General features: G+C 52.0%; 1 protein-coding gene across 2 annotated transcripts in view; it reads left to right on the top strand.

Moving 5' to 3' along the window:
* The window catches only part of Rad50 (RAD50 double strand break repair protein), a 225,834-nt gene that overhangs the window by 70,826 nt on the left and 143,934 nt on the right, over positions 1 to 11,074 (top strand). The gene's annotated exons all lie outside the window — the stretch shown is intronic.

Raw genomic sequence — 11,074 nt, forward strand, 5'->3', positions numbered from 1 at the left:
TGGGTTACCCGGCTGTACCCATGCCAGCGCAGAGTGGTGGGTTACCCGGCTGTACCCATGCCAGCGCAGAGTGGTGGGTTACCCAGCTGTACCCATGCCAGCAACACCCCAGGCATCCTCTGCTAGCAGCTTGCATGTTTCTCTGCCGCAGCGAAGCATGGACCCGACTCCACCAGGGCTCTCCTGTTTGATTTCCACTTCCTCTTTCTTGACTTCCTCCCACCCCTGCACCACTGCATCTTGGACAGAGGAGCCCAGAGGAGCTGCTACTCCGGAGGGCCCCAGCCTGTAGTGCTGGAGAGGACAGGATTGCTGGACCCGAAGGGTGGAGAGATTCAACTGCCAAGGCAAGCGTACTCAACTCCTCTACACCAGGCAGTGCTGGGCTCACAGCACGGCCTCCCTGAAGAGTGTTTTCAGGGTTAAAGAGTATCGAGTGATCTGGTAGAGATGAGAACACATGGGCCCTTTAACCAGCCCCCACCATGTGCACCAGTGAACTCACACAGCACCGGCCAGCACCCAGTGTCCCTCAGGTGGCACTTCTCCCATGGGGGCGGGCTGCAGCAGGGGTGACACTGGAATGATGAGCACAAGCACACCTGGAGTCCAGGCATGAGGGCTCACACCTGTGGTCCCAGCTCTCCGGGAGGTGGAGGCAGTTCAAGCCCACCGTGGGCAGGTTCGGAAATTAGCAAGACCCTGTCACAAACAAACAAGGGTGAGGGGTGTAGTTCAGTGCAAAGGCCCTGGGTTACCTGGATTTTTAAAAAGTGTGCAATTCCTTTCATAAAATGGTTAACAGCTGGCAAGACTGGACTGTTTTATTTCAAGGATAAAAAAAATTTTTAAAAAGAATGAAAGAAAAAAAAAACTACAGCAAAATTTCAAAACACATCAATCAGGGGGCAACAATGGTACACACTGCGCACTGTCATTCCCAAATCATTCACCCGGAGCACAGGACATCTGCATTCAACTGTCCGAACAGGACCAGCACAAATCTGTCTCTTCAGTGAACCCAGAGAAATCAGTAGTATAACTATCTTAACTATTATTTTTACATGTATTTTACATACATACACATTTACATAAAACTGGACTGTTTTATAAACTATGTATGCAAGAAGGTAAAACTCTAAGAAGCACAGTAGGGCCAGGGACTTAGCTCAGTGGTGCAGTGCCTGCCTGGCAAGCTCGAGGTCCTGAGTTTGATCCCCCATTCCTACAAAACAAATCAATAAATAGCACATAATGATGCCCAGTGTCACTTTGGTCGTGTGATTAATAGGGGCAGAATGGATTTGGAGATGCAGGCATTGTGCAGCCTCTCAACCTGGCTGGTGGTTATAAAGACATTTGTTTCATGATTATTTGTTAAGCCGCATACGTTTCACGTAATTTTCTGCAAAAGTATTGTTTGAGAATAAAAAACACATGTGAATCCCTGCCCACCAGTGCCGTACTGCACCTCCTCAGGACAGCACCACACAGCCCACACTGTTGGCCACGCCACAGCCGTGGCTGCAGATTGAAGGTGACGATGACCACTGTGGATGGAGGACTGGAGGACCTCTTTGACATCCTGCTGCCAGCAGGGAAGATCAGGAGTGTGGGGGAAAGCAGAAGCCATGGCCAAGATCTGTCTGGACTACAGGACACTCGAGCCCATAGCCCTGGCTGGCCCCTCTTGGCCCCCACATAGTGCTGACTTGGCTGAGCTCCTATCTCAGGATACTCTCTTCAAAGACGCCTGGATGTGTTGATTCTCAGTCAGCACCTGGTGCCTGCAAAATACAAGGAGGAAGCAGCCTTCAGCTGTGGCTGTGGGGGAGCCGGCGGGATGCAGAGCGAGGAGTCCAAGGATACAGGATGAGGCTTTCCTGACTCTGCCGTAGCAGCCTGGCGTTCTCTAAGAGTACAGACCTTGTTTTATTTTCCCTCATTTCCCAGATCTGCCCCAAGCTTTGCATGACAGTTAGCAAATGCTGCTAAGTGAGTGGGGAGTGTGTGCTGTAGGGAAAGAGGGCTCACTCGAGGACTGTGAAGGACAGGCTGCCTGCTGAGCCCCACTTCTCTGAAGGGGCTGGACCCTCACCAGACACCTCTGCCAGCAGGAGCCGGCTTCCTGGGGGGTGGGGTGGACCCTTCTCAAATGAGGCATCCTTACGAGGGTCAGACAGGGCTCTTACTTCTCCTGTCCAAGCTAAACACGGCCAGTCCACAGCTCTTCGCCTTCTGCTCCTAGACATACCAGCTGTCCGTCTGCTCTGGAGAGGCAGCAGGAGTATGCAGATGTCACCTGCACAGGCAGAAGCATGGATGAGAATTAAGAGTTAGATTTGCGTGCTTCCTTTGGCAGTCAGGGTGCTTCCAGTGCTGCAGGAAGGCTCGGGGGCACTGCCAATCTCATGGCCTTTTTGCAGTTACTATTGCAGTGTAAAACCTCAGGGAGCAGAGCTGTTTTCCCGCCACAATTTTGGGAACTCCCTCGAGGCAGCTGGTAGGCGGGTGCTCCCTACACTTCAGCTAGTACATTTCGCTCTGCTCTTTTCTCATTTGAATGGACAGCCATTAACATCCTCTCATGATCATGTACCGGGTACCCAAAACCACTCAGTGCTTGAGTACAGACCTGCCACTGCCTCCCTCCAAGAGCTCCCAGGCCCCCTGGGAAGACTGGATGATCCAGTGATGAGTCCAGCTGTAGTCACCTCCGCTGTCAGATTGTCACTGGGAGCCTTCTTGTATTCGAGTCAGAACACACCCTTCCCGTGCCCAACTATAGGTGGTTGAAGATACCGCTGTGGGGGAAATACACTGCACTTTGCATGAACAGGTAAAGAATCAAATCCTAGCTCTGCCACAAGCCCTCTGTATGGCCCCAGGTGGCTCACTTGGCCTCTCTGAGTCTAGGTTATTTTACAGTGAGATGGGGTGAACAGTCTATCCCTCAGAGGCACCCTCGAGTCAGATAGGGGCACCTAGGGGCACTGCACTGCAGAAGTCAAGCAGCTGTTCACCTTATAGCCTTTGCAGCCTCTGGTGGCTGGGACTCAGTGTGAACACTTTGTCATTAAGCGCAGCTATTGTTACACAGAAGTTGGCAGGAAGCAAGGGTCTGGGTGGATCTGTAGGCTGGGCCAGGCTTTGTTCTTCAAGGAAGGGCAGGGCTGAGTGCGCACTTGTAAGGCAGAGAGGGCCAGGCAGCAGGGCCCTAAGGGTGTGTCTGGAGGAAGCAGGCCAGAAGACAGGCCTGGGGCCTGAAGGAGTGTGCTACCTGGGTGAGACCACAGTGACCACTTCCCTCACCTCATAGCCGCACAGATCTGGACATGTCCTGTCCTCCAGGCACAGAGGCCAGGGAGCTGTGCATCTCCAGGGTCACACAGACAGGCCTGGGCCACGACCAAGGCCAGAGCCTGGATTCCTGCCTGAGCAGAACCAAGTCCAAGCTCAAATGGCTCCTCCAGCCAGAGACTCTTGAGCCCAGGTCTGGCCCTCCAGCCCAGTACCACGACACTTCTCATATACATAGCTGTAATTTTTTTCTGATTACAAAAGAAATTATAGGTCACTGTAATGTGCTTTTTTGTTGTTGTTTGGTTATGTTTTTGTCTCTGATTTTTCAAGACAAGAGTTTTACTGTATAGCTCAAGCTGGCCTTGAGCTTACTCTGTGGCCCAACTTGGCCTTGAATTCATGGAAATCCTCCTGCCTCAGCCTTCTGAATGCTGAGATTACAGACATGAACCTCCATGCCTGGCTTGGACTTTTAAACCATAGAAATATAAAGAAAAAAATATAGTCACTTATAACTCACTAACCATGAGTATTACAGTTGAATTTCTCTATATATATTCCTCATAAAATTGTGTATTCATTAGGTTAGAGCTGTGTATATTTTTTTTTTCTGGGATTGAATTTACAACCTTGTGCCTGCCAGGCAGGCATTTGTACCTGCTGAACTAAACATGCAGCCCTGGAATTGTGTAGTTTCATGATCCACTTTCTCAATATAAAATTGTAAGTGCTCTTTGGGAAGGACGGACTGTTTTTAATGCAGACGAAAGTCTAGGAAACATTTTCCTTTTTAAAAAACGCTAAGCTCTGCTTCAGGGGTGGGAGGATATCCTGCACCGCGTGCAGCTGCTGGGTCTTGCGTCCTGTGTGAACCGCGGCCCTCTTCTCTCCCGGCCGCACCACACCTCCTGCCTACGGGGCGAGAGCTCGATATCCTGCAGCACCCTTCCTCCGCAACAGGATGCCGTGCCCCTCCGCCTCATCAGGACCTTGTTTATTAACGACAGCACACGCGTCCTCTCAAGTATCTCAGCCGAGATTCGAACTCACTGCGCGATAAGATGTGTGTTCTGAGGGCCACCAATCCAAAATGAGTCGTTAGGAGGCTCTCTGTGTTTCCGCCTTGTGGCTCCTTCCTCTGTCCTCGAGTCCAGCGATGGCCGCTGGGGACTTTCACAGAATGCCGTCTCAGATCTTGCCTCTTCTGCCTCCCTCCTCCCCATCTAAGGACAGGGATGACATTCCCTGGTGACCTTCCCCCATCCCCTCCCATAACCCAGGACCATTTCTCTGTGTCCCACTTTCAGCAGCCCTAATTCTCCATTGCCGTGTACCATGGTGTGTTCACAGGTTCCGTGCTTCAGGTCATGGACAGCTTTATTCCACAGGGGACCATTACTCTGCACACCGTGCCTGACCTCTCCTGTGGGTTCTCTAAGGGTCCCCTCCTCAGGCATAGAGAGCAGGTTGGGCCAGACCACCACTGGCAGAGAGGTCCTTCCTGTGGGCTCCCAGAGAGCCTGGCCAGACACCCTGTGTTTTTCAGGGTTGGAGCCAGAGCCCAGCCTCTGAGGTCTCAGACACACAATCCAGGGGCAGCTTCAGGGTCAGAAAGGTGGCAGCCTTTCCTGTGCATCCGGGGTTCCCTTTCTTAAGAGATGACGGCCTGTCCCCCTGCGGCACACCATGGTTCTTCTTCAGGCTGGGACCACAGCTGGGGCTTTGAGAGGCTTCCAAAGAGAGGAGGACCCATCAAGTCTCTGTCCCTGTGTGTTGTTGAGGACCTCGAGGATCCAGGACCCCAGCAGGAAGGGCTGGATATGGCCTTTGATTTTTTTTTTTTTTAGGGCCTTTGATTTTCAAGTAGAGTGACCAGTTGGTTCTGGTTTGCCTAGGTCTTTCCCACTTTGAGCAGTAGAGGTCCAAATCCTGGAAACTCATTCAGAGCAAAGTGAGACAGCTGGTCACTCCATCTCCAAGGCCTTTTGCACATTCTGATCTGCTCCCGATCACTCTGTGGCAGCACAGCCAGCTCCTTGGACTCCCGGATAATAGACAGCCCTGGGGCTGAGGAAGGACCCCCATGCCAGTGCCAGAAAGAGCAGGCTCTTGGTCCAGCATGCCCAGCAAAGGAGCCATCAGCTGCAAAGACCAAGCTTGTGTCTGCAGAGCCCAGAGCTCCCACCAGCAGTATGCCTAGGAGGGTGAAAAGGATCCCACTAAAGATTTAACAGCCTGGCCGGGTGTGGTAGCTCATCCCTGTAATCCCAGCATTTGGGAGGCTGAGGCAGGAGAATTATTTGCAAGTTCAAGACCAGCCTAGGCTACAAAGTGAGCTCAAAGCCAGCCTGAACTGCATAGCACAGACCATCTTAAAAAGACAAAAAAAACCCAAACCAACATTTAATAGCCTGATCACTTCCGGGTGGTACATTGCAAGTGGCTTTAATAAATGCTTTCCTTCCCTCCTTTGTAGTTCTTTGTACAAGTAAACCATGTTCTTTTTGCTCGTGTATGTTTTTAATAACAGAAAGCCAGCCGTTATGACTCAGCCGTCCCTCTGCAGCCCTGCTAAGGGACACAGGCTGCTGTACTGCATGTCGTGAGTGCCGTCGCCCATCTTCCAGCACCTTTGACCTTGGCCACTGGTTGATCATGGCTCATTCTGCCCGGAAGTTACTCCTCCATGTCCTCCAGCACCCACACTGCACCCAGGGCCACAGAAGCCCGATGTGCTCTCTCTCAGCAGAGCAGGTGAGCAGGTGCTGAGGACAGGTAGGACACTGCTGGCCTGTGGGAGAGAATGCGGAGAGGAGCCTCTGGGCAGCTGCCAGTCTGGTGGGAGAGGCTGGGTTGCCCCGCAGACCTTGTGGGGAGGGGGTAGCCCGAGGCACCAGCAGGGATGAGGAGGTCTTGCCTGTGAGGGTCCTGGGAGGTCAGATAAGCAAGGCCTGGGGCCTCACTGCTTATGTCTGAGAACAGCCAGGAGCCCAAACGGGATTTTCTTAAGTGACCTGAGGCAGGCCCCCAAGCTCAGGTAAAATGGCCCCAGAACTCTGGCTGCTTGCCACTTTGTGATAGAAGAGTGGCAGGGAACAGGTAGCAGGGTGTCCCACTCTTAGACAGTCGGACACCCTCCGGCCTCCTCCCTGCCCTGTCCTCATACTCCTCGGAAATGCCAGGCTCTATCCTTTCTGTGACTACCCTGGCCTCCTGATGCCAAGAAATTCTCCTCACCCCAAGCGCAGAGCTAGAGCACGTGGAAGGGAGCCCGGGTCCCCAGCAGAGGCAGCCACCATCTACCTCCCTCAGACAGGGCCAGCATTCCCCACCCTCTACCCTTGGCCACCACGATTGTCCTGGTGTGGCCAACATGTGACCTGGTTTCATTGTTTCAGAAAAGCAGTAGTGTTCTGGCCTGCCGACCCTACCCCATCAAACCCAGAACCAAACACAAACAGCAATTCCTTGTCCGAGTCACTCCGCTGACCCATGCAGTCAGCCTTCTAGAGAAGCCTGGCATGTGCTTCCCCACTGCGCGCCACACCCTTGCCCCCCGAGCCAAGATCCTGGTGTCTGCTCACTAAGCAAAGTTACGGCTCAGTTTTTGTTTTTTGTTTTTTTTTTTTTTTTTTTTTTTTTTGTACCGGGGATCGAACTCACAGCCACGCACTTGCTAGGCAGGTGCTTGTGCCGCTGAGCTAAATCCCGGCCCCTAGCTCAGTATTTTTTTTTTTTTTCTTCCAGCTCAGTATTTTTAACTACTGTGTGAGACCTTGCTACTCCTGCCTGAGTTCTGGGCAGCTCTGAGAATCTGACAGTGTGAGGGAAAAGTGGTAGCAGAACTGGACACCACCCCCATCCATGTGGTTTTAAAGGGAAAGAAAGGGGTAGGAGCAAAGAGGGAAGCGGGCCAGCTCAGGGTTCAGCCGCACAAAGGGGAAAGGGCCCCAAGTAGGCCGCCTCTGGGCTGGGCGCGGGGGGCCAGGCAGGCCTCCCTGAAGGGATGCACAGTGAGGCCCAGTGCCCACCTGGTGCGGGGCAGCTGCTAACAGCCTCCCTGGGTGCTGCGTTTCTCAGAAGTCAAGGAACCATGAGTTAGAGCCACCAAAGTGCAGGGTCTGAGCCCAGCCCACAGTGAGGAGTTAGGATGTACCTCTGCGTGGTCCTGGCTATTATTATGGTTCAGACCTCCGAGGGGCCCCAGAAGCCAACACCAACCTGGCTTAGAGCCGAAGAGGTTGCTCTCAGGCAGAATTGTGGCTGAAAAGTCCTTAAACCTAGCACTGAGGAGCTGAGGATTTAGCTCAGTGGCACAAGCACCTCCCTGGCAAGCATGAGGTCATGAGTTGCATCCGTAGTACCCCCCACTCCCCAAATCCTAGAGCTAGGACCTACCAGGCCAGAATGCTCTGGAACAAACAGAACTGTGTGGCTAAGCTGCTCCCTGCTTCGAGGCCAAGTTACAACCCTGTCTGGTCACAGCCCAGGCCCTGGCCTTCAGCCTGCAGGTGGCCTCCTGGGTAGAGGTGGGGAATTACTTCTCTTGAGGCCTGAGCCAGACTCCACCCCACTGGGGCCCTGGGGCCTGGGCAGCAGAGCCACACCGTCAGGAATATGGGGGAGGGGGAGGCGCCAGGGCACCATAAGCAGGGCGCCAAGGCAGCTGAACCTTTATCTTCCATCAAGGTCCCCCAGATGCTCTATTGGCACATGGTCCAAGTGGCCTGTCCCTTGCGGGCACTCCCAGGATTCCTCCCCAGGCTCTGTTTCTTCCTCTGCAGGCAGTCTGCTATTGTAGAACCAACCTGTGTTCTGGGCTTGGACAGATGAGCTGCAATCCACCCTCCATACTGATTAGCTGAGTCATCATCGTGGGCAAGCGCCTGCTGCATGCTGAGCCCTGGCTTCCTGGTCCAAGCACAAGGGGTGGGGGTGGGGAGCCATGCATGGTGTGACGCGTGCAGGGGAGGCCTGGCCTGGCCCTGCACAGCGAGGACACTCGAGGTCTGTTTCACTATCCAAGCAGCGCTGAGGTCTGCTCTAGTGCTGCTCACTTCCAAGTTGTGGGTGTCGTCTCTGAGCATGGTGGGAAGGTGGAATGTCTGCCCCCGTTGCACTCATTCTCCATGTCCGCGCCCTGTGGACTCCAATGTCTCCTCTACTACAGTTAACCTCAGTGTGGACGTCTTCAGTATGGAGCCTAAGTAGTACCCAAGTTAAGAAATAGCATGACAGGCTGGACATGGCGGCACACGCCTGTAATCCCAGACAAGAGGAATGTTGTGAGTTCAAGGCCAGCCTGCACTGCATAGAGACACGTCTCAAAAAAGAGAAGAAAAGAAAAAAAAATACCCCGAAGAAATAGCATGACAGACAAAATAGCATTCCACTTTTTATTGGATGCTTTAATAGGCCTGTGTGGAGGAAACCCCTATCATATACAAGAGTGGAATTTTAGACTTTTGCCAACAGTGTGAAAGAAGACCCACTGGCCCCCAGAGAATGACAGCTTGGGTATGACCCAGCTCCACAGACAAGGTGGCATCACACGCAGAGAAAAGGACTTCACCTTCAGCCAAGCTCATGGCTGGCTTTTCCCAGGATTTCAGCTGCGCCCTGGCAGACCCCACTGGACGCTTCCAGGGACTGCGAGCAAGCTCTTATCTTTGGAGACAGGGTGGTTACCACACTCTAGACATGTGTGCAGAGAGATGCTGAAAGCTGTTACACCAAGAAAGGATGATTTTCATATTAGCCTCTAGCTTTCATCCTACTGCAAGTAGCGGATAAATAAACCAATCCAATTAAAGTGACACCCTTGGAATAAAACAAGGGGACACTTGCAGCTGCTGAGAAATACCCTCGCATGTCTGTAAACTTGGCTTGTCACGGGTGCCCGAGTCTAGCTGGTGTACCTGAGCCCCTCTTTGATAGTTTACCCCCATCAGAAAGTCATCTTTGATGGCCGTGCTGTCACTGTGATCCCAACAAAGCTCATCTTTCAATGACTTCTAGGTCCTTCCACCAAGAGCTTCCACTGTAAATGCTCTGATTGGAAATTTTAGGAACTTCTTTTAGGAAGCACCAACAGGTCCTGAGAATGATTTAAACTTTCAGGCCCAAATATGGGTCAGATTATACTGAGGATGGGGCTGGGGATTTAGCTCAGCAGCATAAGCACCTGCCTTGCAAGCAGGCAGTTGTGAGTTTGATCCCTGGTACCGATAAAAAAAAAACGAAGAAAAAGACAAAAAAAAAAAAAAAGATTATACTGAGGTTGATCCTTTTCGGGCACTGTTGGCCAAGTAGTCCCAGCTGCCATCACCTTTAGGTTTGACTTCTAGGCCTGCGCAGAGGTCCTTGGTGAGCTGTGAGGGGACAGCTTCCTGTCCTCTAAGGTCTGCTCCTATGACACATGCTATTATAGACTTGACCCCTGGAACCAGTGGCCTTGCAATTGCCTTGCAGTTGTTGGGTACAGAGTTTTCAGGTCCTTCTCTGGACATTCCAAGGGGTTGGAACCAAGAATTAAAGAGACCAGGTCTTGGTTCTGGAGGTTGGAAACCAATAGACATAATTCCTTTTATGTTTTGATAAAATGCATGTGGTAAATTTTGCTTATTAGAACCTGGAAGATTTCTACAGCTGCCTGGACTTCAGCATATGAACATCTACTCTTCCTCAGGGATCAAGGAGAACAGTCAGAAGCAGACCCAACTGTCATGGTTACATCCCTCCTTTCTGTTCCTTTGGCTTCATACCATCCCCCAGCCATCATAAACCACTAGCAGCTGTTCACCTACTACAAAGTCCCAGACAGAAGCCATAGATAGAGGTTATACCATTGTCCGCCTCCCTGCCCCCAGGTGAGGCTACTCTTGAAACATCCAAGTGGAACAGGGCTTGTGACTGGCATCTGTCTAGACACTGGTGAGAAAACTCACCCAGGGGGAGCCCACCTGCCACTCACATGGCACCTCTCAGCCAGGGACCTCTGTTTCCTGAGCTTGGCAGTGTCAGACCAACTTTTGCCCATTTTCTCATCTTTTTCCAAGCAGCTGTCCCTTCCTACCAAGGGCCCACACTGGTATCAGAGGTCACTGAGGTCCCAGTGGTGTCTGGGAGCAAGACTATGGAAGATGTGTCCCCAGAGCTTGGGTGTCCCTGAGCAGCACCCTCACTGCCATGACCCATTCCCTGGCAGTGTTGCTGACACTGACCACCCTTCCTACTGCAGGGTAGGACTCAAACCCCGGAGCCAGAAACCAGAGAGGGAGGTGGGAAGCCTATGCCTGAACCCTCTGCTCATGTTCCTGTGACTTTCCCTAAGGAGGACTGTCATACACTGATTCCCAATGGAATCGGTGCACAGCACTGTTCCCTGTACCAGCTGGAATTCTGGAAAGACATAGAGTTAAAAAAAAAAAAAAAAAAAAAGAAAAGTCTGATTCATGCAAGGTCATCTGTCTTGATGAATTTATACCTGGAGACATCTCACAGTACATAGCAGGGCTGGTATTTAACACCTGTACCACTACTGTTGGCTTTTTAATAGTATAAGCCCCAAACCTGTATCCAGGGCCGTCCAACCACCAAGCTCTTCCCAAACCAGGATGTACTCACACTGCCCAAATTAACTGTTGGCCACAATTTAAACCAAAAATTCATTCCTGTCATGGGTCACAGTTCAAGTCCTCAGTTGGCACAGGTGACTACCACACTGGACATTTCCATTGCTGCATTACAGCAAGTCATGTCAGTGACGCAG

Source organism: Cavia porcellus, unplaced genomic scaffold (assembly GCF_034190915.1).
Source record: "Cavia porcellus strain 051 isolate PalLab524CR breed Dunkin Hartley unplaced genomic scaffold, mCavPor4.1 scaffold_19, whole genome shotgun sequence".
In the NCBI taxonomy this organism is placed as follows: domain Eukaryota; kingdom Metazoa; phylum Chordata; class Mammalia; order Rodentia; family Caviidae; genus Cavia; species Cavia porcellus.